A 20845-nucleotide genomic window follows, 5' to 3' on the forward strand; every position below is an offset into this window, starting at 1 on the left:
CTAAATCCTTGGATAATTGTTGTGATTTAGCTATTGTAGTATTTGTAATAAAATATCATGATTTGTTGGAAAGTTTGTTTAGTTCGTTGCATGAAACTAAGAACCCTAGTTTGTGTATATTTTGTTAGTTCATGAATTACATTTGCTAGGTTAGTTAAACAGATAACCATGCTTCAGTTTTCGAATGTCATATTGTCAGTATATAAATGTTGCATTAATAGATTTGCATGTCAGTGTTTGAGCTATTCAGTATTTGAGTTAGATTTCATTCATATACATATTAAGTTAGGAGTAGAATTAACACCAAGTTGGGCTAAGGTTCACCGCACCCTTAAAGTCCCAGAACTACATGCCCCCGTAGCATTATAAGACCCCTCTTTTGGGTATCAAATTTAGTGATCATGCCAGTCATGACTTTATACCTATGGTAAGGTATATTGGGTCCTCTCAATGGGGGCGTATACATCAGACTCTACGTTTAGCTCACGTGGTTTTATGTCGGTTGATAGTAGCTCCCACAGTCAGACTATCAGTGCATTTGACCATGTTTTTAGTTTATACTTCACTATTCAGTTTAGCATGTCATGTTAATGATTAGTACTTGGTCATTGCATTCAGTTTAGCTTTTCAGCTATGTTTTGAGTATTTACATTCTTGCTCAGTTTACAGTATGTAGCGACCCAGAAATATGGTAGGGGAAACTAGAGTCGAACGAGTTTTGTTTTGAGTTTGTTATGGGGTTTCTTGTGATAGAATGTCTTCCCGAGCTTAGGTTGAGGGGTTTCGGGGTTAAACGTCAAGGTACGACTCCCCAAGGACGAACCAAGGGTTCCTTGATGAGAAACCTAAAGCCCAACCCCAAGAAACAAAAAATATGTCAAAAATATGGTGACTCACGGATGGGACCTATGCCTCGTAGGTCCATCCACGCCCCGCGGATGAGTTTTCATGACTCAAAGTCCTAAATGGTGACCCTCAGACCCAAACCACGGACCTGCAGGATGGGGCGTTAGCCCACCTACGGTCCGTAGGTCATGGGTCATAGCTCACCACTGCTTGCTGTCAACTTTCGGCCAAGTGTAGGGTTGGTTTGGTAAAGTTTTAATTAATTAGTTAGGGGCTTGGGATGGTTATTATTGAGTTATTAAGGTATTTTAAGGGTTTTAAAAGTATTAAACTCCTTTTTCAACTCATTATTTCCCAACACTCAAAATTAGAAACCGACCACTCCAAATATTCTCTCTCTAGAAACCATTATTGGAGAAGAAGGGTTCAAGCTTTGAGCTCAAGATCTCACAATTCTAACTCAAATTTCGTGGAGTTCTTCCCTGAAAGGTATGGTAGTCTTCATCCTTGATTAACTTTCATTCAAGGAGCCCCTTCAAAGATGATTTCAAGCTTTCAAAATCCCCAAAAAACCTAGGGTTTTCAATCTATGCATGGGGTTTCAATTCCAAAACGTTTTCAAAGATTCAGATATAATGATTTAAGATGGAATTGGTTAATTAATGGTGAATTAAGATGATTTTTCGAATGAACCCATGTTTCCCCCAAAATCCTAAGTTGTGAATTGTGATTGGGAATTGATTGATCATGAATGTATTCTGAATCGTTTATGTTTATATTGAATTAGTTATTGAATCATGTTAATTACCTTATGTATTGTAGTGTCTTAGATGTTTGGGTTGTGATTGATGTATAGCCTTGGAAGGCAATTTCATGAAGGATCTATGTATGAATATGATGTGAAATATATGTGTGTGATCTCAATGAAAGTATTACGATCATGTTTAGAATGCAATTATGTTATGATTGAAAGTATATTCTCATTAACACTCATGAATGATTATGATAGAATGTGAAGGGTTTTCTCAATGTAATGTTGTATCTTGAATTGGTAGGCTTAGGCATCCTATTCTTTTATAAATGAAAGTAATGTGGATGGATGTATATTGAATTGGTAGGCTTAAGGAATCATTTTCTTTTATTGATGAATGTTATCATGAATGAAGTAGCTTGAATTGGTAGGCTTAGACATCCTCTTCTTGTGTAATGAATGTTCCTTCACTTAATGATCGTGGAATCGGTAGACCTAATGTTGGTAGCCCTTTCATAAAATGACTAATGAAGTATTGTAAGGCTTTGTCTTGAATCGGTAGACCTAATGTTGGTAGACCTTTTATAAATGAATGAAGTATTCTAGGCTATGTCTTGAACCGGTAGACCTAATGTTGGTAGCCCTTCATGATGAGTCTAGAAACTAATGTGATGATAAACCTTGAATCGGTAGACCTAATGTTGGTTGCCCTTTCATGTCTGAAATGATGAATCTTGAAGCGGTAGACCTAATGGTGGTGGCTCTTTCTTGGAAAGTCAATGAGATATCCTTAATGTACCTTGAATCGGTAGACCTAATGGTCGTGGACCTTTCATGTGTAATGTACCTTGGGTCGGTAGGCCTAATGTTTGTGGCCCTCTCAAGTACAATAATGTTAATCAAAATGAACTACTCTATGGGAATAGAGGCTAAGTACCGAGTGGATATGGTAAGATGGAGATTCTCCCTACGTTAGGCCGGATTTCAATGAACATCCTTATTATCCCATAACTATGTGCCCACATAGGATTGATAGTGGATCCATCGAAGCTAAAATGTTCCTAGTTCTACCTTAGGCAAGTAGGAAACCCTTATTCGGTGTGGGGTTATATGACACCGGATTCCATGGTTTGCTCTCATGGTCCATGTCGGTTAATGCTTATTCCCATCATGTGAGATGTGCACTATGGTTACTTGAGAGGTTCTATGAAGTGTGGGTGGTAGTATGGGATGCCATCCACGCATTGCACGAGTAGGCTTTGAGAGGGCTATAGTGAGATCTCTAATGTCTTAATGGCTAAATAATGAAAGTGATCTTAATGAAGCTAATGTAGAATGTTGACTTAAATTCTTAAAGTGTTTATGCATGCTATACTTCGGTTGTATTATGAGTTATTTCCCCTTGTCATGATTTATGAAATGTAAGTATTCCTTATGCTTGAGTATTGATTGAAGATAAGTATGAAATGGTAAGTTCATCTAAGGTAGCCTCAAAGTGGTACTTAGTAGGGATAGTAGTATGGGATGCTATTCTTACATTGCACAAGTATAGCTTAGGGTTACTTAAGGTGAATGTTCAAATGTGATGTTATGACTTGTATGATTATTATACTTGTATTTTATGCCTCTTATACAAATGTTCATGATATTTTCTCAAATTGGCATAATGCATGGCTTCCAACAAAATTTTCCCTTAAAAGCATGATTTTTGCATGGTCATCATATTTAGTACATTTTTGTGTGCTAACCCATATTTCTCTTAGTTTACTACAAGTGTAGGTTCCGGCAAGTGAGTTGCTATCCGTCTAGTTCAAGGGCTTGGATTGAGTTCTTCCAAGGCTATTGGTATGTCCTCATACATTCGAGGACACATGCTTTATTGATGTTTCTTTCCTTCATTGTAATAGACATTTTAGACTTTCTATTGTAAAGGGTCGTGACCCTACTTTAGTTTCAAGATATTTTTAGATGGCCATGTGAGACAAGTAGACTTCCGTTGTTTTAACTGCAGTTTTGGATTGTATGGATTTAAAGAAAAGTTTTAAATTCTACACTATTTCTATATATCGAATGTTATGAATGCTATGAGGCCTGTATGAGGCTCTTCAGAGTTTTATACGCCGTGTAACATCTAGGGTGTAGGCTCGGGTCGTTACACAGTATTGCTCTGTTATTCCTTGTTTCAACTTATATATGTTTGTTCAACTTAGTATCTATATCCTGCATGCTCAGTAAATTCCAAGTACTGACACATACTCTGCGCTACATCTTTTCATGATGTAGGTTTAGGTACTCAGCATTCAGACCGCGCTTAGATCGATTCTCGGTTAGCATTCAACAGCTTCAGTGGTGAGTTCTCATATTCTGAGGACAATAGACATGCTTTCATTTTAGTCTTTACATTTCTGTTTCAGTTTTTTTAGAGTTAGCTGGGGAGCATGTCCTAGAAACTCAACTCAGTTAAAGGCTTTTCACACATAGTAGTAGAATCAGGTTGAATTATTAAATTTAATCTTTTAGTTGTTATCAAACTCTTAGTATGTTTTATACATTCAGACTAGTTGGGTACTCCCCAATTTCAGTTATCCATGTTTTAGTTTCTGCATAATACATGTATTATTCAGTTATTCTTAGTAAGCTTGATATATGTTAGACACAGGGTTAGAGTGGGGTTACTTATGATCCTAGGTCTCGTATTACATCAATGGGGTAGCCTCGGAGCGTGACATTAGAGATGAGGGTGAGCACTAAGCATCCTACACTAGCATATCTCTTTATGTACATATCTTAGCTTGTTTTTCACCTTTGGGTTTGTTGCGGTCCACTTTTTGGACCTGTACTTTTTCTTACTAGATAGCTCTGTACATATGACTTTCAGGTTCTGGGAGGGTTTCCATTATATATAGCTTTGGTCTGCTTTCTGTTTTAGTCTTTTCTTATTGCTAGTATTATGTTATCTTTAGTTCTGCCCTTATACAAATTACTAACATTTTGGGTACGAGTTGACTTACTTACCGGCCGGTTTTGGTAGGTTCCATCATGACTCGAGTGATTAGGTCATGACAAGTTGGTATCCGAGCCCCAAGTTCACCAGTCTGACTTGTATAGAAGTAATACATGGTAGAGTCATATGGATCGATGCTGACACATCTATATCTTATATTTGGGAGGCTACATGGTGTTCGTATGAGTTCTTCTCTCTTGTATCGTGTTCGTGCAGCGTGTGTGATATTGGTTTCTTGGAATCTCACTTGTTTAAATCTTTTTGTAGAATGGCTCATACACGCAGTGTGGTGGCTCGAGGTAGGGTTCGACCTTCCTTACCTAGTAGGGGTGCAACACCACCTCCAGAAAGAGACCGAGGAGCAAAGCCCGCAATAGATCCTCCAGCAGCCCGTGTGTGCGATCAGGCGGTGGGGCCGGGACAAGCCCTGCCACCCCTTAATTTACTATGGCGCCAGAACTGCAGGTAGCCATTACCCAACTTTTGATTGTGCTCGGTATCATGCAGAAGGCTTCAACACCTGTAATGACACCTGCGCCAATACTACATCGACATGATCAGCCTGTAGCAGAGGCAACCAGGGCCCATGCACCACCTGAGGGTGCCTAGTCTATGATTAGAGCTGGAGCTATGCCTCTAGAAGAGCAAAAAATGCTCAGATTATTGCTGAGGATTTCATATCCAAGGTTTTTTGGGGTTGTAGGTGAGGATGCCCATGATTTTCTGACCACTTTATGAGAGAATCTATACTGTTTGGGTCTTGTGGAGTCGAGAGGGGCCGATTTCACTGAATATCAATTGGATGGACTAGCCAGACAGTGGTCGATTACATTTATTAAAACTAGTCCAACTAGACAGTGGTGGATTACATTTATTAAGACTAGGCCAACTAGACAGTGGTGGAGTAAATGTATTTCGCGGCCTTCTTAGCCCAATTTATCCCTCGCAACATCATAGATATAACACCTCAAATTTGAAAAGACATCAAATTTCAGCTTTTCAAGGATCTGGTGCCAGTACCAAAGGAGCCACAAACGGCCCATGGATTGAAACATGATCCATAAGTAGCTTCATCTCTGTTCTTATGCACTAGTTGTAGGTAGGTCTCGTAGGTGAGTCCTAGACTTGGAGAGATTTTTTGGCCAAAAGTTTAGACCCATGGCCAAGATGTACGACCTATAGGTGGACCCATAAACCATACATGGGTCCATTTTTGGGAGTCCAAAATTCATGGTTTTTGAACTCACTAATGACCAACCAGAATGACCTGTGATTTAACCAATAGACCGTAGGTCTTGCCGTTTGTGAGGTCGGCAGTTATTTTTAAGAAGGGCTTTTGGGTCTTTTCCTAATTATTCTAACCCAATACTATGTCATTTGAACCTCTATTAGAAACCCTATATAAACATTTTTAACCCCAAAAATTCATGATCCAATTTATTAACTCATATTCCTAAAAGAAGAACAAGTTCATCCTTCCAAATATTTCTCTATCTAGAAGAATGAAGAAGAAGGCTATGGTTTTAAGTCAAGCCTTCAATCCAACCATTCATTTCAATATTTTGGCATCAAGGTATGATAGTATTCACCTATGTATTCCTTTACTTTATAGGGTTCCTAAATTCCCCTATTTTCACAAGGTTGAATCTTCAATGGAAGTTAGGGTTGTTTCTCAATCTCATGGGTTCTTTTCAATTAGGATATTATTGATTGAATTATGTATTTTTATGATTAAATTAAAGAAATTGCATATTTCTAAGTTGAATCCCCATGAACCAATGTGAAATCCATGTTTTCTATAATTGATCATATGATGAAGCTTTTGAATCATGAAAGATGAGTTTATAAAGATATGCATGTTATTGATGAAAATGATGTAAATGTTTTAAGGATGCTTTGAGAGTGAAGTATCAACGTTGTTGTTGTTGTGTGGTGAAATGAATTATCATATACACATGAAAGCATGATTGTGAAAGGATTTTGTCACATAAATGATTCTTAGTGTTGAAAGATTTCTCAACAAAACTTTGAATCAAGATTCAATGAGCTATTCTAATGAAACCTAGCTTGAATTGGTTGTTTAATTATACCTTTACATGGATGATAATATGACATTAACTTGTATTAGATACTTGATGTGCCATTCCATGGATAAAAGACAAGTTAATAATGATGACTACTCCGTGGGATTTACGCTTAGTACCAAAAATATATTGAGATGGAAGCTCTCCCTTTAGTAGAAGTCAGGTTTCTAGTAGAAATATCCTTATCTCATGCCTATGTGCCCTCATAGGATGATTGTCTTAGATAGACATAAGCTAGTCGATCCACATAAGCTAGAAGTTCACAGCCTTACCTTGGTAAATAGGACACCTTTTTCGGTGTGGGGTAGACACCAGATTCCATGTTAATAGCTCAAATGGTCTTACATGTCGGTTTAAAGTAAATCTCCCACAATAATGAACTAAGGTTACTTCTAGAATTATATCACGAATGTTTTAAAGATATTATCTTGCATTTACCATGTTTCTGTAAATTGTGCTATCTAACCTTTTTGTCTCATGATTTAGCTTTTTCATAGTATGTCACGAAAAGATTCCTTTTTGCATGATTTCATACATTATGAATTGATATCATACTTTGTATATTTTTGTACCAACTCATACTCTTGCCTATATTATTACAAATGTAGGGTTCGACACTCCATTTTCATATCTCTAAGGCTAGGGTTCACTTAGTAGATATTGAAGATTACTGATACCTCACGTTCCAAGGACCGAGCCTATATTTTATATTATCTTTACATTTTGGTTTTGTATGTGATGTACGGGTTACGTCCTGATCACTCCTTATGTTCTAGATGGCTTTGAGACTACGGTAGACTTTTGCTACATATTTATAAACTCTTATCCTTTGGAACTGTCTTTTAAAATCTCTTAAATTTCTAATATCATGTATGAGGTATGCTAAGTTGCTTGTGTAGGGCCTCACAGAGTTTTATACGTCATGTTACGCGTAGGATCTACCTTAGGTCATGACAAACTTGCTAATCAAAGCATAATTTTAGAAAGGTCCTAGGAAGTCTCATAAGCCACGTCGAATAGAGTATTTTTCATGAATGTGACGCATGCCACATTTATGAATGAGAGGCTATAAGATACTTAGGACGCTCTACTTCTTTCATTACTCTAAATTCGTGGGAGAGAGTTTAACTCTATAATGACTCTCTCCTAATCCGTATTTGATGCTCGACAAGATATGGCCACTCGAAGGGAATATGCTAAAAGGAATGTGGAATAGAATGTTAAACGAGAAGCTCCTTAACTACCGGTCGACCCTTTGGCCTAACAAGTGACTAATGTAGAGTTTAGGGCTCCTTTTCAAGTGTTACCTCAAGCCAGTATAGAGGTGATGAGTCCAAAATTTGGACACATTTAGGGTTTATTTTGATAGATTTAGTGTCCTCAAATGCATATTTTATCTCAATGACTGGCATAAATCCTTAAGTTTTCGGTATTTGAATTGAGAGGCAAAGCATAGACGCTATCAAGCAAAAATGAACAAAGAGGCTGAAATAACGAAGAAAAGAAGGCTTGAGGATCGCCTAATGCATTAGGCGAGTCACCGAATGGCCTTAATCTCGCCTAATGTTCCAGTGTGCTTAGCCCTGAAGGAAAAGATCAAGTTGGCGATGAAAGGGAGCAGTCATTGTGTCACCGAACAGTTCTGCGAAGTAGCACTATATCACCCGATGATTCAAAATGCGAAGATGATGAAGGCAAAAGTAGAACGGCGATGAACCAGACAAAAGGGCGGATCACCGAGTGTGTCAGCGATCCCTACTAACTGCGCCGAGTGGTCCTTCACTGCACAAATTTTTGAAAACTATAAATACCCATTTAAATATGTAGCTTAGTATCAAGTTGTAGTGAATTATTATTACGATTTTTAGAATATTTCAGTTTTAGTTGTTATAGTTTTTGGGAGACATTGTTCTTGAGCTTGAAGGTTTTGAAGGTTTTCAATTCCAAGAAATTAGAAGTGGGTATTGAAGAATCTTCATCCTTGATGTGTTTAAAGACATTATTTATCATACCCATTTGATGGAAACACTTTTTGGTATCGATTTCAATCTCTTTTGCATGTCTAGCTAAAACCCCAATACTTGGGGTTTGATTTTGTGAATATGGGTTAAATTTACTATTGGGTATTGCTCAATGATAGTTTATTTGTTGTTTAAATGTGATTTCATTTAGTAGTTGTGTTTGAACTTAATGAAATATGTAGTTTCAAATACGATTTCATCTTCGTGTTTTTGGCTTGCTCGAGAGAGAGGATTTAAAACCAAGACTACTAAATTGATAGCATGGGGTTATTGGGTCATTGTGGGTTTAGTTCGAGAGAGTGAATCCTAGGCCTTCTCCAACACATTCAGCTCGAGAGAGTGAATGTGCTAAGGCGAAGGTTGTGCTTAATTGCTGCACCTCGGTGTTTGAGAGAAACCGATTTGATTCGGGGTAAATTGTTCGAGAGAAAATTTACCGCCACTAAAGTTTAGCTTAGTTACAAATGTTCAGGGATTTACTATTAATAGCATTTACACAATTGTTTATTTTATCCCATATTTTTATCACATCCCAAGAATCTCATCTCCCTATTTCGCTTTTTTATATTTTTTTGTTTTTGTTTATTAGTTGAATACAAAACCCCCATTGATAATTGACATTCGTGTCACCTTTAGATTTAGTATGTTTTTATTCATTAATATTTATAGCTATGATTGATTAGAACATAATTTTACTTTTCTATTTGATTCTCGACTACTAACCGCTCCCTATGGGAATGATCCCAACCCTTGGTTGGGTTATATTACTACTCGCAATCATTGGCACTTGAACTGGAAGTAGTGCCCAGATACGTGAAGTCAAAATGGCGCCACTGCCGAGAAGTGGTGTTAGTTGAGAATTTTTAGTTAAGTAGAATTTTTGTTCTTATTAGTTATCGTGATACTTGCTTTATTTTTAGTTTTCTTTTTCTTTGTGTTGCCATTGTAGGCAGATACTTTGAGCATGGCCGATAGAAATAGTGGCAAATTGGCTGAGACGAACCAAGGAGTCAAGAGGGACTTCATGTTAACTGCATTGGTAACTCAGTTGGACGATTTGGCCACCAAAATATCAGTGATAGAAGTCCAGTGAAAAACAAAAGGGAGGTACATACCCCATCATGAGTGGAGAAATTTTAGAGACAGTGAGAACAGTCGTGTCGAGGATACACTACTAACCATTCTCCAAAAGATCACTCAGCAAGATAGAGTGCTGGAAGAGATGAAGGAGAATATTGAAGTGCTAAATCAAATCATTGGCACTCACTCGAGATCTATCAAGCTGATCGAAACACTCATGAGTCATGTAGTGCCTCATCTCTACCCAAATGATCAATTGTGGTTACCTAGTGACACTAGGGCTAACCACAATAATGGAGTTTGAGTAAGGACTTGTGTCGTGCCACGACGTTAACTAAGGCGCTTCTTGGGAGGTAACCCAAGGTTTTATCGCTTGAAATTGTTATTCTACAATAAGAGTGTGTTGATTGTGTAGGGTAGAGTAAGGAAATTGTTGAAAAATACAGGTTGGCGAGCTAAAGACCCAGTAGCAGAATCACCAATGAGGTCGGCGAGCCCTTGAAATTATTGGTGAATCGCCGACCATGTCAGCGTTATCGATTTAGTCCGCCGTTTGGACCCTCACTATAACTGCAGCTCCTATAAAACTCAGCGAGGAAAGTGAATATTTGGCGTATCACCGAGTGGGTCGGCGATCACAACTAACGTCACCGAATGGGTGTGATCTGGACGGTTTTCTTAAAATGGGATGTAGGTTTAAATTTCCAACTCTTCACTTTCCTTCGCTTTTATTCCTCTCAAACTCACACCAGCATAGTAGTCTATATATTTCTTGTTTGTCCACCGTATTTTAGTAGTTGATTTGTGTTCGGAGAGGATTACATTGTCGCCTAGCATCTCAATCTTATTTTAATCAGCTTTAAATGTGAGTTTTTCGAACCTCACATCTATTATTATGAATTTATACTCTTATGCAGTAATATCTTTCGTGTTGATGTGTGTTGGGCCTCTCTGGCAGTGCTAGGATGATTGTTGCCTGTTTTTAAATTCGAACATCTTGCCTGTTTTGAGTGTATTGTTAAAATCCCATAAATTTTGTGCATTAAATTGAATTAAATTTCATGGGGTTGTACTTTATTGTCGTTGAGTTTAGTTGGGTAATGTCTGAGTAGCTCGTATTTGTGCGAAACGATGCAATTTGCCTGATGATAAAGTGGGTGACTCCGTTCTTAAGGGCAAAGATCGTCAATTGACCAAATTTAGCAAAACCGGGAGAAGTCTTAATATTTCGGGGTAATGGGCGCTATGGGTCTAGTTCTAATTTGAGGATTGCATTGTCTGATTTTGTTTCCGGAGGTTGAAGGGTTGAATTAGAGAAGTTGGGTTGAAACTAGGCACGTTAGGTAGTTTGGCGAGTTGGGTCGAGCTCACCGAAACACTCGGTGGTTTGCCTATTTTCCCCATCTCGCCTTTAAATTTTTGCTTTATGTGTTGTTAGATTATGTAACTTTCGGCGAGAAGCCTGAGGTCGCCGAAGGGACTCGGCGACTCGCCGAAAGACTTCTTGATCGGACTTTCTCTACACCCCTGAACCCTTTATGCACTGTAACTTTTGACAATTTTTCAAAAGTCTTTTGCCATCACTGACTTGCCATAATATTTGACCCAACCCTTTCGGTGAGCCCGATTCAGCTCGGTAAGGCAATTTGGTGACTCGGTGAGTTCTTCTGCAACTGCTTTTCTATGAAATTGATTAAGTCATTCCTAACTATTTCTTCTTATTTTGCAGGCATGGCAAGGACAAACATAGATGAGCAACCCCAAAAAAGAGTACGGGGTATAACAATCAACGAAGGGGGATCAAATCCTCCAAAAAGAGGAAGGCAAGAACCTCAACCAGGTGACAAAGGAAATGAAAACAGCCCTATCTTACAAAACCATTGTTAGATCCCAGGCTACTTTATATGAACCTGATGATGACCAGCCTCTCCTGTTCCAATAGTCTAAGATCCGGGCTAGATCTCACACCGCGTCCAACAGAGTCCGTCCTGCTTCCACACCAGGTGACTCAGTGCACACCTCCTGTGATTCCTGTGCCACCAGTTGTTCCTCCACCTAGGCTCCTCAACATGTTGAAAGGAGATGGTTTGCGAACCATCCTTGAGGATAAGTTGTTATCTATAGAGGGCCTGGAAAGCAAGTACCCCAATGTGTGGGACACCCTTCGTCACCATAAGTTTGAGCAGTTAACCAGGCCCCGAGGCCCTTATATTCTGTCATGGGTCCAAGAGTTCTATAAAGCTTATGGTGACCTGGTTTCAAAAAGCAAAACAAAGCCCAGCAAATTCAAACTAGTTAATTCGGTCATGGTGCGGGGTAAGGAATTAGGGTGCCGTTGTAACGATATTAACATTGTATTGGACAGAACGATGCATTCTACACATCCGTATGATGGGTTGCCTGTTGCTCAGTCTTTAGATGACCTGAAGGGCTGGCTGGCTCCGTTAATTTCCGACACCACCCCGAGGTGGATTGAGGCTGGAGTCCCTATTGAAAAAAGGGACTTGAATGTTGCTACTCGTTTCTAGTTTGGTTTCATCAGCAGCACCATAATGCCATTCTAGAACGAGTCCATTTTGTGTCATGCTAAGGCAGCTTGCTTTGGATCTATTATGTCCCGAAGGAGTATTGAGCTGGGGCTTCTTATTGTGCAGGAGATGGCCATGAGGGTCAAGCAGAAGCAGACTTCCCTAGTATTTCCTGTATTGATCACGGAGTTGTGCCAACGCGCTGGAGTGCCCCGAGATGCTGCTAGAGATTTTGAGGTGATCCTATCTTTCTCCACTAACATCCGGCGGATTGAGGCCGAGTATACTAGAGGGGAGGCTGATAGGAGGAAGGCAGCTCCGGTGGACATATCCCCGGAGGTGGACATTGATTCAATATCTAGAGAGGCATATTTGCCTACTCAGACCTCTAGACCTTCAGGTACTTCTGCCCCACCCTCATCTTCACAGTCTCCAGGGTCCTCATCTTCCTTCCAGCAGACCAAGATCACTCGGGCAATGATCCTAAAGATAGGAAATCTTTCCCACTCAGTTGACGTGACGGCCACCCGATTAGAGAGGTTTTTCCCCTTGATAATTGAGGCTGCGATTCTAGCTGCACTGACCCCTCTGCAGACTTCTTTTGACACTCTCACTACAAGAGTTGAAGCTTGTGAGAGCAGGCAGGGGGGAAACTTCAAGAGTTTGGCTTTGAAAGTCGAGGTAGCAGAATTGAGGAAGGACGTAGACTATCTGAAGTCTACCGACTTCAATTCATTAATAGGGGCTACAGATGACATGGATGCTCGTGAGACTTCAGAGATTCCTTCGGCTACCATCGAAGATGTACCCAGGGATGAAACAACAGATGAAGATTCAGATGTAGAGACAGATGAGGAGCAGATAGCGATACAGAAGGAGAGCATATATAGAGACTTGCCGGACCTTGCGGAGGCTGAGGGGACTATGGTAAATATTGTTGTGCAGGCTTCCCTAGCAGATACACCTTTGGCGGTCTCTAGTAGAGCTGGCACTTCTGAGGTCACTCCGGGCACTGATACCCAAATCCAGACTGATGCACCGGGCACTGATGCCCCTAGTATTGAATTGTTTGCATTTGGGGACAAATACTTTTATTTGTAGTGGGGTGAGGCCCACCTTTCTTTTGCTTTCCTTTGTGATTGATGTTTTGTTTATTTATTTTGCCTTTGTGCTAAATTTGTGTTATACTGCTTTTTGTGGATATTTGAGCTTGTCGCTCCTTTTGTTTTGAATTGTAAATGATTTTGACCCTTCCAAAAAAAATTCCCACTGTTATATGTACTTGAATATGGCTGTTCTTTAGCAAATTTGAGTCTCAGTTTTGATCAATATCGATGACTCAAATAGTGCTCATAATCGAACGAACATGAATGTGCAGCTACGATGAGACCAAGTGAAGTTACATAGATAATATGTGAACTCTTTGCATCTCGTTGTGACTAGCCAAGTATCAAATTGATTCTCTTGTGATGAACGTTGTACACTAGCGAAAGTGTGAAGTCTTGTTTAACTTTGGTTTCGATGCCTTGTGTGATGAGCTTACTGTGAACCATGCATGATAACACCTAGAATTTTCCCCATTCGTCTGGTCGACTAAGTAAGGCTATCTCTTGATATATTCTTAGGCAAGTTTGAAGAGTGTGAAATAATTTGACATATACCTCTTTTGTGGCCTACCTTATCAGCGTGTGTGAATCTCTTTTGAACACTCCTTGAGCCTTATCCTATTTAGGAAGAAACATGATGAAAACATGACCTTTCTTAATCCACTACCTATAATCCTCTTGATTTGTGGTTGATTGAATAGCCAACTTAGCCCAAAAGCCTAAGTTGGGGGTGTGGTGAAAAAAACAAGGCAAGTCAAGAAGTACAAGAAAATTCCCTTCTATCCATGTGTTGAAAAAAATGGAACCCCTCCATACAAAAAAAAGAGATGAAAAAGATGAAAAGAATGAAAAAAGAAAAAGAAAAAGTTGCGGAATAAAATATGAAAATGCAAAAAGAAATGGGGTCTCCAACAAACCATGGAAAGTGAATAATGGGATGACTTGTGAGCACGAATGAATTTGATGAGGAAAACAGAAGGAAGTTTTGTGAGAACCACATTTCATGAGGATAAAAGTCACTGAGCCCAAATGACCATACATTTGCACTTAGCCCCATTACAAGCTTTGAAAAGGCCTTTTTTATCTTGATTGATCTGAAACAATTGTCAATTGGAAAATATGGGCATACCTATGGGTGAAAGCATGCATAGTGTTCTTCTTTGTAAGTGTGAGCGATGCATTTAATTACGGAACATTAAATGATTAAACCATTGTGTGTGAAAATGGAATCATTCTTTTGTGTGAGGGCATTTGAATACCTTTGCTGAGCTTGAACTTGCATTTGAAGCAAGTATAGTGAGCTTGAGATTCTTTGGTAACGGTGAGACATAACTTGACTCTTTGAGTACACAATTGATATGTGCATGAGTAAGTTGAGTCTTGTGTGTACATTCATGATTGAGTCGTGTGTAGCACTATTTTAGACATCCTCTTTGAACTGCTGAACTTGGTTTTACTTGAGGACAAGCAAAAGTTTAAGTTGGGGATGTTGATAAGTCCACAATTTGGACTCATTTAGAGCTTTATTTTGGTAGATTTAGTGTCCTCAAATGCATATTTTGTCTCAATAACTGACGTAAATCCTTAAATTTCAGGTATTTGAATTGAGAGACAAAGCATAGACACTATCAAGCAAAACGGAGCAAAGAGGCTGAAATAACGAAGAAAAGAAGGCCTGAGGATCGCCTAATGCATTAGGCGAGTCGTCGAATGGCCTTAATCTCGCCTAATGTTCCAGTGATCTGAGCCTTGAAGGAAAAGATCAAGTTGGCGATGAAAGAGAGTTGTCGGCACGTCGCCGAACAGTTCCACGAAGCAGCACCATATCGCCCAATGATTCAAAACGCGAAGATGCCGAAGGCAAAATTAGAACAGCGATGAACCAGACCAAAGGGTGAATCGCCGACTTTGTCGGTGATCCCAACTAACTGCGCTGAGTGGTCCTTCGCAGCACAAATTTTTGAAAACTATAAATACCCATTTAAATATGTAGATTAGTATAAAGTTGTAGCGAATTATTATTACTATTTTTAGAATATTTCAGTTTTAGTTCTTAGAGTTTTTGGGAGACATTGTTCTTGAGCTTGAAAGTTTTGAAGGTTTTCAACTCCAAGAAATTGGAAGTGCGTCTTGAAGAATCTCCATCCTTGACGTGTTTAAAGACATTATTTATCATACCCATTTGATGGAAACACTTTTTGGTATCGATTTCTATCTCTTTTGCATGTCTAGCTAAAACCGCAATTCATGGGGTGTGATTTTGTGAATATGGGTTATATTTACTATTGGGTATTGCTCATTGATAGTTTATTTGTTGTTTAAATGTGATTTCATTTAGTAGTTGTGTTTGAACTTAATGGAATTGTAGTTGCAAATACGATTTCATCTTCGTGTTTTTGGCTTGATCGAGAGAGAGGTTTTAAAACCAAGACTTCTAAATCGATCGCATATGGTTATTGGGTCGTCGTGGGTTCAGTTGGAGAGTGTGAATCCTAGGCCTTCTCCCACACATTCAGCTCGAGAGAGTGAATGGGCTAAGGCGAAGGTTGTGCTTAATTGCTGCACCTCGGTGTTCGAGCGAAACAGATTTGATTCGGGGTAAATTGTTTGAGAGAAAATTTACCCCCACTAAAGTCTAGCTTAGTAACAAATGTTCAGCGAATTACTATTAATAGCATATACCCGATTGTTTATTTTATCACATATTCCTATCACATCCAAACAATCTCGTTTCCCTATTTCGCTTCTTTATATTTTTGTTGTTTTTGTTTATTAGTTGAATACAAACCCCCAATTGATAATTGACATTCGTGTCACCTTTAGATTTAGTATGTTTTTATTCTTTAATATTTATAGCAATGATTGATTAGAACATAATTTTACTTTTCTATTTGATTATTGACTACTAACCACTCCCTGTGGGAACGATCCCAACCCTTGGTTGGGTTATATTACTACTCGTGATCGTTGGCACTTGAACTGGAAGTAGTATCCTGATACGTGAAGTTAGCAACTAGAATGAGAGAGTTTAGTAGAATTAATCATCCGGAGTTTCATGGTTATATGGTTGAGGAAGACCCTCAAGAGTTCATTGATGAGGTTTATAACGTGTTGATGATCATGGAAGTGTCGCCGGTGGAAAAGGTGGAATTAGCTGCTTATCAACTTAAAGGTGTTGTTCAAATATGGTTCAACCAATGGAAAGAGGATAGGGAAGAAGATGTGGGTCCTCTTTATTGGGAAAAGTTCAAAGATCTTCATTTGATAGGTTCTTTCCCCTTGAAATCCGGGAGGAAAAAGTGCTTGAATTCATCAACCTTCATCAAGGAAATATGAGTGTGAAGGAAGATACTTTGAAGTTCATACAATTGTCTTGATATTATTCTACTATGATTGTCGATCCTAGTGCAAGAATGAGTAAGTTCGTTTAGGGAGTGTCTGAGATGGTGGTCAAGGAATGTCGTACCATCATGCTTACCAATGATATGGACATTTCTAGTTTCATGGTACATGCCCAACAAATTGTAGAGGAGAAACTTAAGGAAAGGTTTAAGGATTCCAGGAGGACCAAGACGGTGATGGTAACTTCTCACACTCGAGGTCTGATAGACATGGGCGCTCTAGATTCCAACAAAGGATTTTCAGTCAAGGTTCCTTCAAAACTTCTCTTAAGTTTAACAAATATAGGGTGTCTAACTCTAAGCCTTCAGGAGGGAATAGTAGTGCATCTTCATTGTCTACTTGTACTAGGTTGAAGGAAGCATAAGGGTAAATGTTTAGCCGGCACGGATGGCTACTTCGGTTGTGGTAAGAGCGGTCGTAAAATAAGGAATTTTCCAATTCTTATGGCTAAGGGACAGAAGGTAAACAAGCTCTGCCTAGTGGTTTGGGTTCAAGTTCTCAAAAGTAAAACAAATTTTATGTACTTCAGACACGTCATGAGCAAATAGATTCTCCCGATATGGTTACGGGTATGTTGAAAGTCTTCCAACTTAATGCTTATGATTTACTTTACACAGTGATACCTTCTCTTTTTGACACCATATGTGGCTATAAGATTTGATGTTCTTCCGGATGTGTTGTTAGATCCTTTTTTGTCTCTATTCCAGTTGGTGATTCTATTATGGCTAAGTGGGTCTACTGAAAGTGTCACATCTCATTGTCTCATTGACTCACTCATGTTGACCTTGTTGAGTTTGATATGTTAGATTTCGGTGTTATCCTTGGAATAAATTGGCTACATTCATGTTATGCTTCTATTGATTGTAGAACCCGTGTAGTCACGTTTCAATTTCCAAATAAAACCATCCTAGAGTGGAAAGGGGAAAATTATATGCCTAAGAGTTAGTTTGTTTCTTGTCTTAAAGCTAGGAAGATAATCTCTAAGGGTTGCATATACCATCTTGTTCGGGTTAGGGATTTTGAATCGGAAACCCCTAACCTTGAGTCTGTCCCCGTTGTCAATGAGCTTCCGGAAGTATTCCTTGATGATTTACCCAATATTATACCCGAAAGGAAAATAGACTTTGGTATTGACCTTCTCTCAGAAGTCCATAGTTCTTGAGATTCCATACACCCGGGAGCTACCAGGATGTACCATGACTTGCGGGAAGTCTATTGGTGGAATAGATGAAGAAAGATATTGTAGAATTTGTTGTTAAGTGTCCTAATTGTAAACAAGTGAAAGTGGAGCATCAAAAACCGAGAGGTTTATCTCAAGATATTATCTTTCCTACTTGGAAGTGGGAAAATTTGAACTTGGACTTCGTTGTTTGTTTACCACGCACCTGGCGGCAACATGACTCGATTTGGGTTATACTAGATCGAATGATGTAATCGGCTAAATTCATCCCCGTCAAGGTTTCTTATACGGCAGAGGACTATGCTAAGTTGTATTTGAGGAAAATGGTTAGGTTACATTGAGTGACCCTATCCATTATCTCTGATGTTGGTGCCCAATTCACATCTCAGTTTTGAAAGTCTTTCCAAAAAGGTCTTGGTACTCGTGTTAAGCTTAGTATGGCCTTTCATCCACAAATCGATGGGAAAGTAGAGAGTACAATCGAAACTTTGGAAGATATGTTGAGAGCATGTGTAATTGACTTCAAGGGTAATTGGGATGACCACTTACCTTTGATATACCATGAGTTTACGGTATTTCTAATACATTTCGCTTACAAGTAGTGTGTGTCTAGGGACCTTTTGGATTGGTTTTTATGTGTTTTTATCCGAATTTAAGTTGAGGGTGTTGATATACCGTGAGTTTACGGTATTTCTAATACATTTCGCTTACAAGTAGTGTGTGTCTAGGGACCTTTTGGATTGGTTTTTATGTGTTTTTATCATATTTTGCAAGAAAGACGTTCAGGCACGGAAGTAAAGGGACAACTGAAATAACTGCAGAAAGGGCATCTACAGAGGTGATCTACGGACCGTAGGTCCAATGACGCTCCGTAGGTGATGGCCGTAGATCAGCAGGCAAGACATGGAAGGCAAATCAGGGAAATCTGACAGAGTGTGGAACCACGGTGGCCATTGATGGTCCATAGATTGATCTGCGGACCGTACTATTGATCTGTAGATTGATACTGCGACGGTTCCAGTACCTGATTTTTGAAGATTCCAAGTGTGCAGCTACGGAAGGGGATTGACGGACCGTAGATCGATCCACGATCCGTACTGCAAGTCCGTCGTTTGCTTCAGAGAAGCTGATTTTTGGAGGCTGAAATATTTTTTTAGTCCTGGCTGATGGAAGGGACTCACGGACCGAAGATCCATTACCGGTCCGTGAGTCAGTCTCGTGGAATGAAGACGTGTGCCAGAACACAATTTCCTTAATTTGTTTTCCATTTAACTTAGCACTTGTTTTCTATAAATAGGGCATGTAAACCTCATTTTTAGGGGTTTGATATTATTACTTTTGTTTTACTTTGTCACTAGGGAATTAATTTTTACTACCGAAGCAATTCTTGATTTCCAAAGGTTCATTTTGAAGATTTTGGTTTGAAATTCGAGTTGAAATTCTGGGTTTATTTTTCTCAACTACGTAAGTTCATAATTCTTTCATCTAAAACAATGAATTGTGTTCATCTGATTATGGGTAACTAAACTCCACAACTAGGGTTGTGGGATCCCTGAGCGATTAACAAAGTATGAATAGTAAATAAGCATTTCTTGAATAGTGTTTTGCATGCATTGATAATTCTTTCGTTCAAAAGTCTTTTTAACTAGTGCACGCGTTAGAACTCTCTTTGTTGCTACTTGCCAAACCAAGGAGGTAATCAACAAGAAAAGAATTATCAACATAGATTTAGTGTGATACTATATAATAAGCTAGTGTCGGTTGGAACGAAGTAATAACTAAGCCAAACATCGATTACGATGTCTAATAGGTAAGGGTTAGTAATTCATAGACACGTAGCCAGACCAAGGTGTGGGGTGAAATTCTCTAGATGTCGGACCAAGGATTTAGAGATACCTAACTTATCAACTTTGCAAGTAATACACTTAGGAAAGGACTTACTATTAGAAGGATTACTGAGTTATGAGCTTGTGGTGAACACGTTATATCCTAGTTAATTTTTCTCATCTTGATAACACAAAATTGACTTTTGTTTACTAATTACTTACTAAATTCTTACAAGTTGTTTCACAAATCCCCCCTTTTTATTACTTGTTTCTGGAAGTACTTTGACTAAACGAATACAAGGGTAAGTTAAAGTTAAGTCTAAACAAGTTTCCTCGTGGGATCTACCCCAACCTACAAGTTGGGTTCTTTACTTGATAACGATCGCTTATGCTTCTTTAGGGAGGTGTAATTTGAGCGTATCAAATTTTAGCGCCGCTGCCGGGGTAAATGGAATGTGAGTGATAGGGTGAAGTCTGAGTAACCCAACTCATAGATCCTCTCGTGGGATTTTCTTGCCTGTGTTCTTTTTCCCACGAGACTGTTTAATTTATGTTGAACTGGCATGTGTTAGGATCGTATGTGTAGAAGCATGAAATAAAAAGAAACATGATGGCTTAAAAATGATACCCGTCAGATTTTGTGATGTGTGCTAGAATTTGTAGGCTACGATTAGTTGAATGTATTGGCTCTGTGTATGACATGATAATGAATCAACTTTATGGCATGACTTAAGCTGAAACTTCAACTGGGTAATCTGATAATCTGATAATGAAACTATGTACCAAGAGTTTGTGAGAATAGTTTAGTGTTCTAACAGTTTTTGTGCAAAACTAGAACTTGCCCGATTAGTCCTGCTAAGACAATTCAATCTAGAGGTTACGAAGTGATCATAGGCCATTGTTCTGATAAGTCCACAAATTGCGTAAAAGAAGGATCCAACCAAATGGAACAATTTCTCCCTTTGATCCAAATACTTTGAGCCTAAAATAATACCATTTCTTTCTAAAATCCCCGAA

This window comes from Solanum tuberosum, unplaced genomic scaffold (genome assembly GCF_000226075.1).
Source record: "Solanum tuberosum cultivar DM 1-3 516 R44 unplaced genomic scaffold, SolTub_3.0 scf00067, whole genome shotgun sequence".
NCBI lineage: Eukaryota > Viridiplantae > Streptophyta > Magnoliopsida > Solanales > Solanaceae > Solanum > Solanum tuberosum.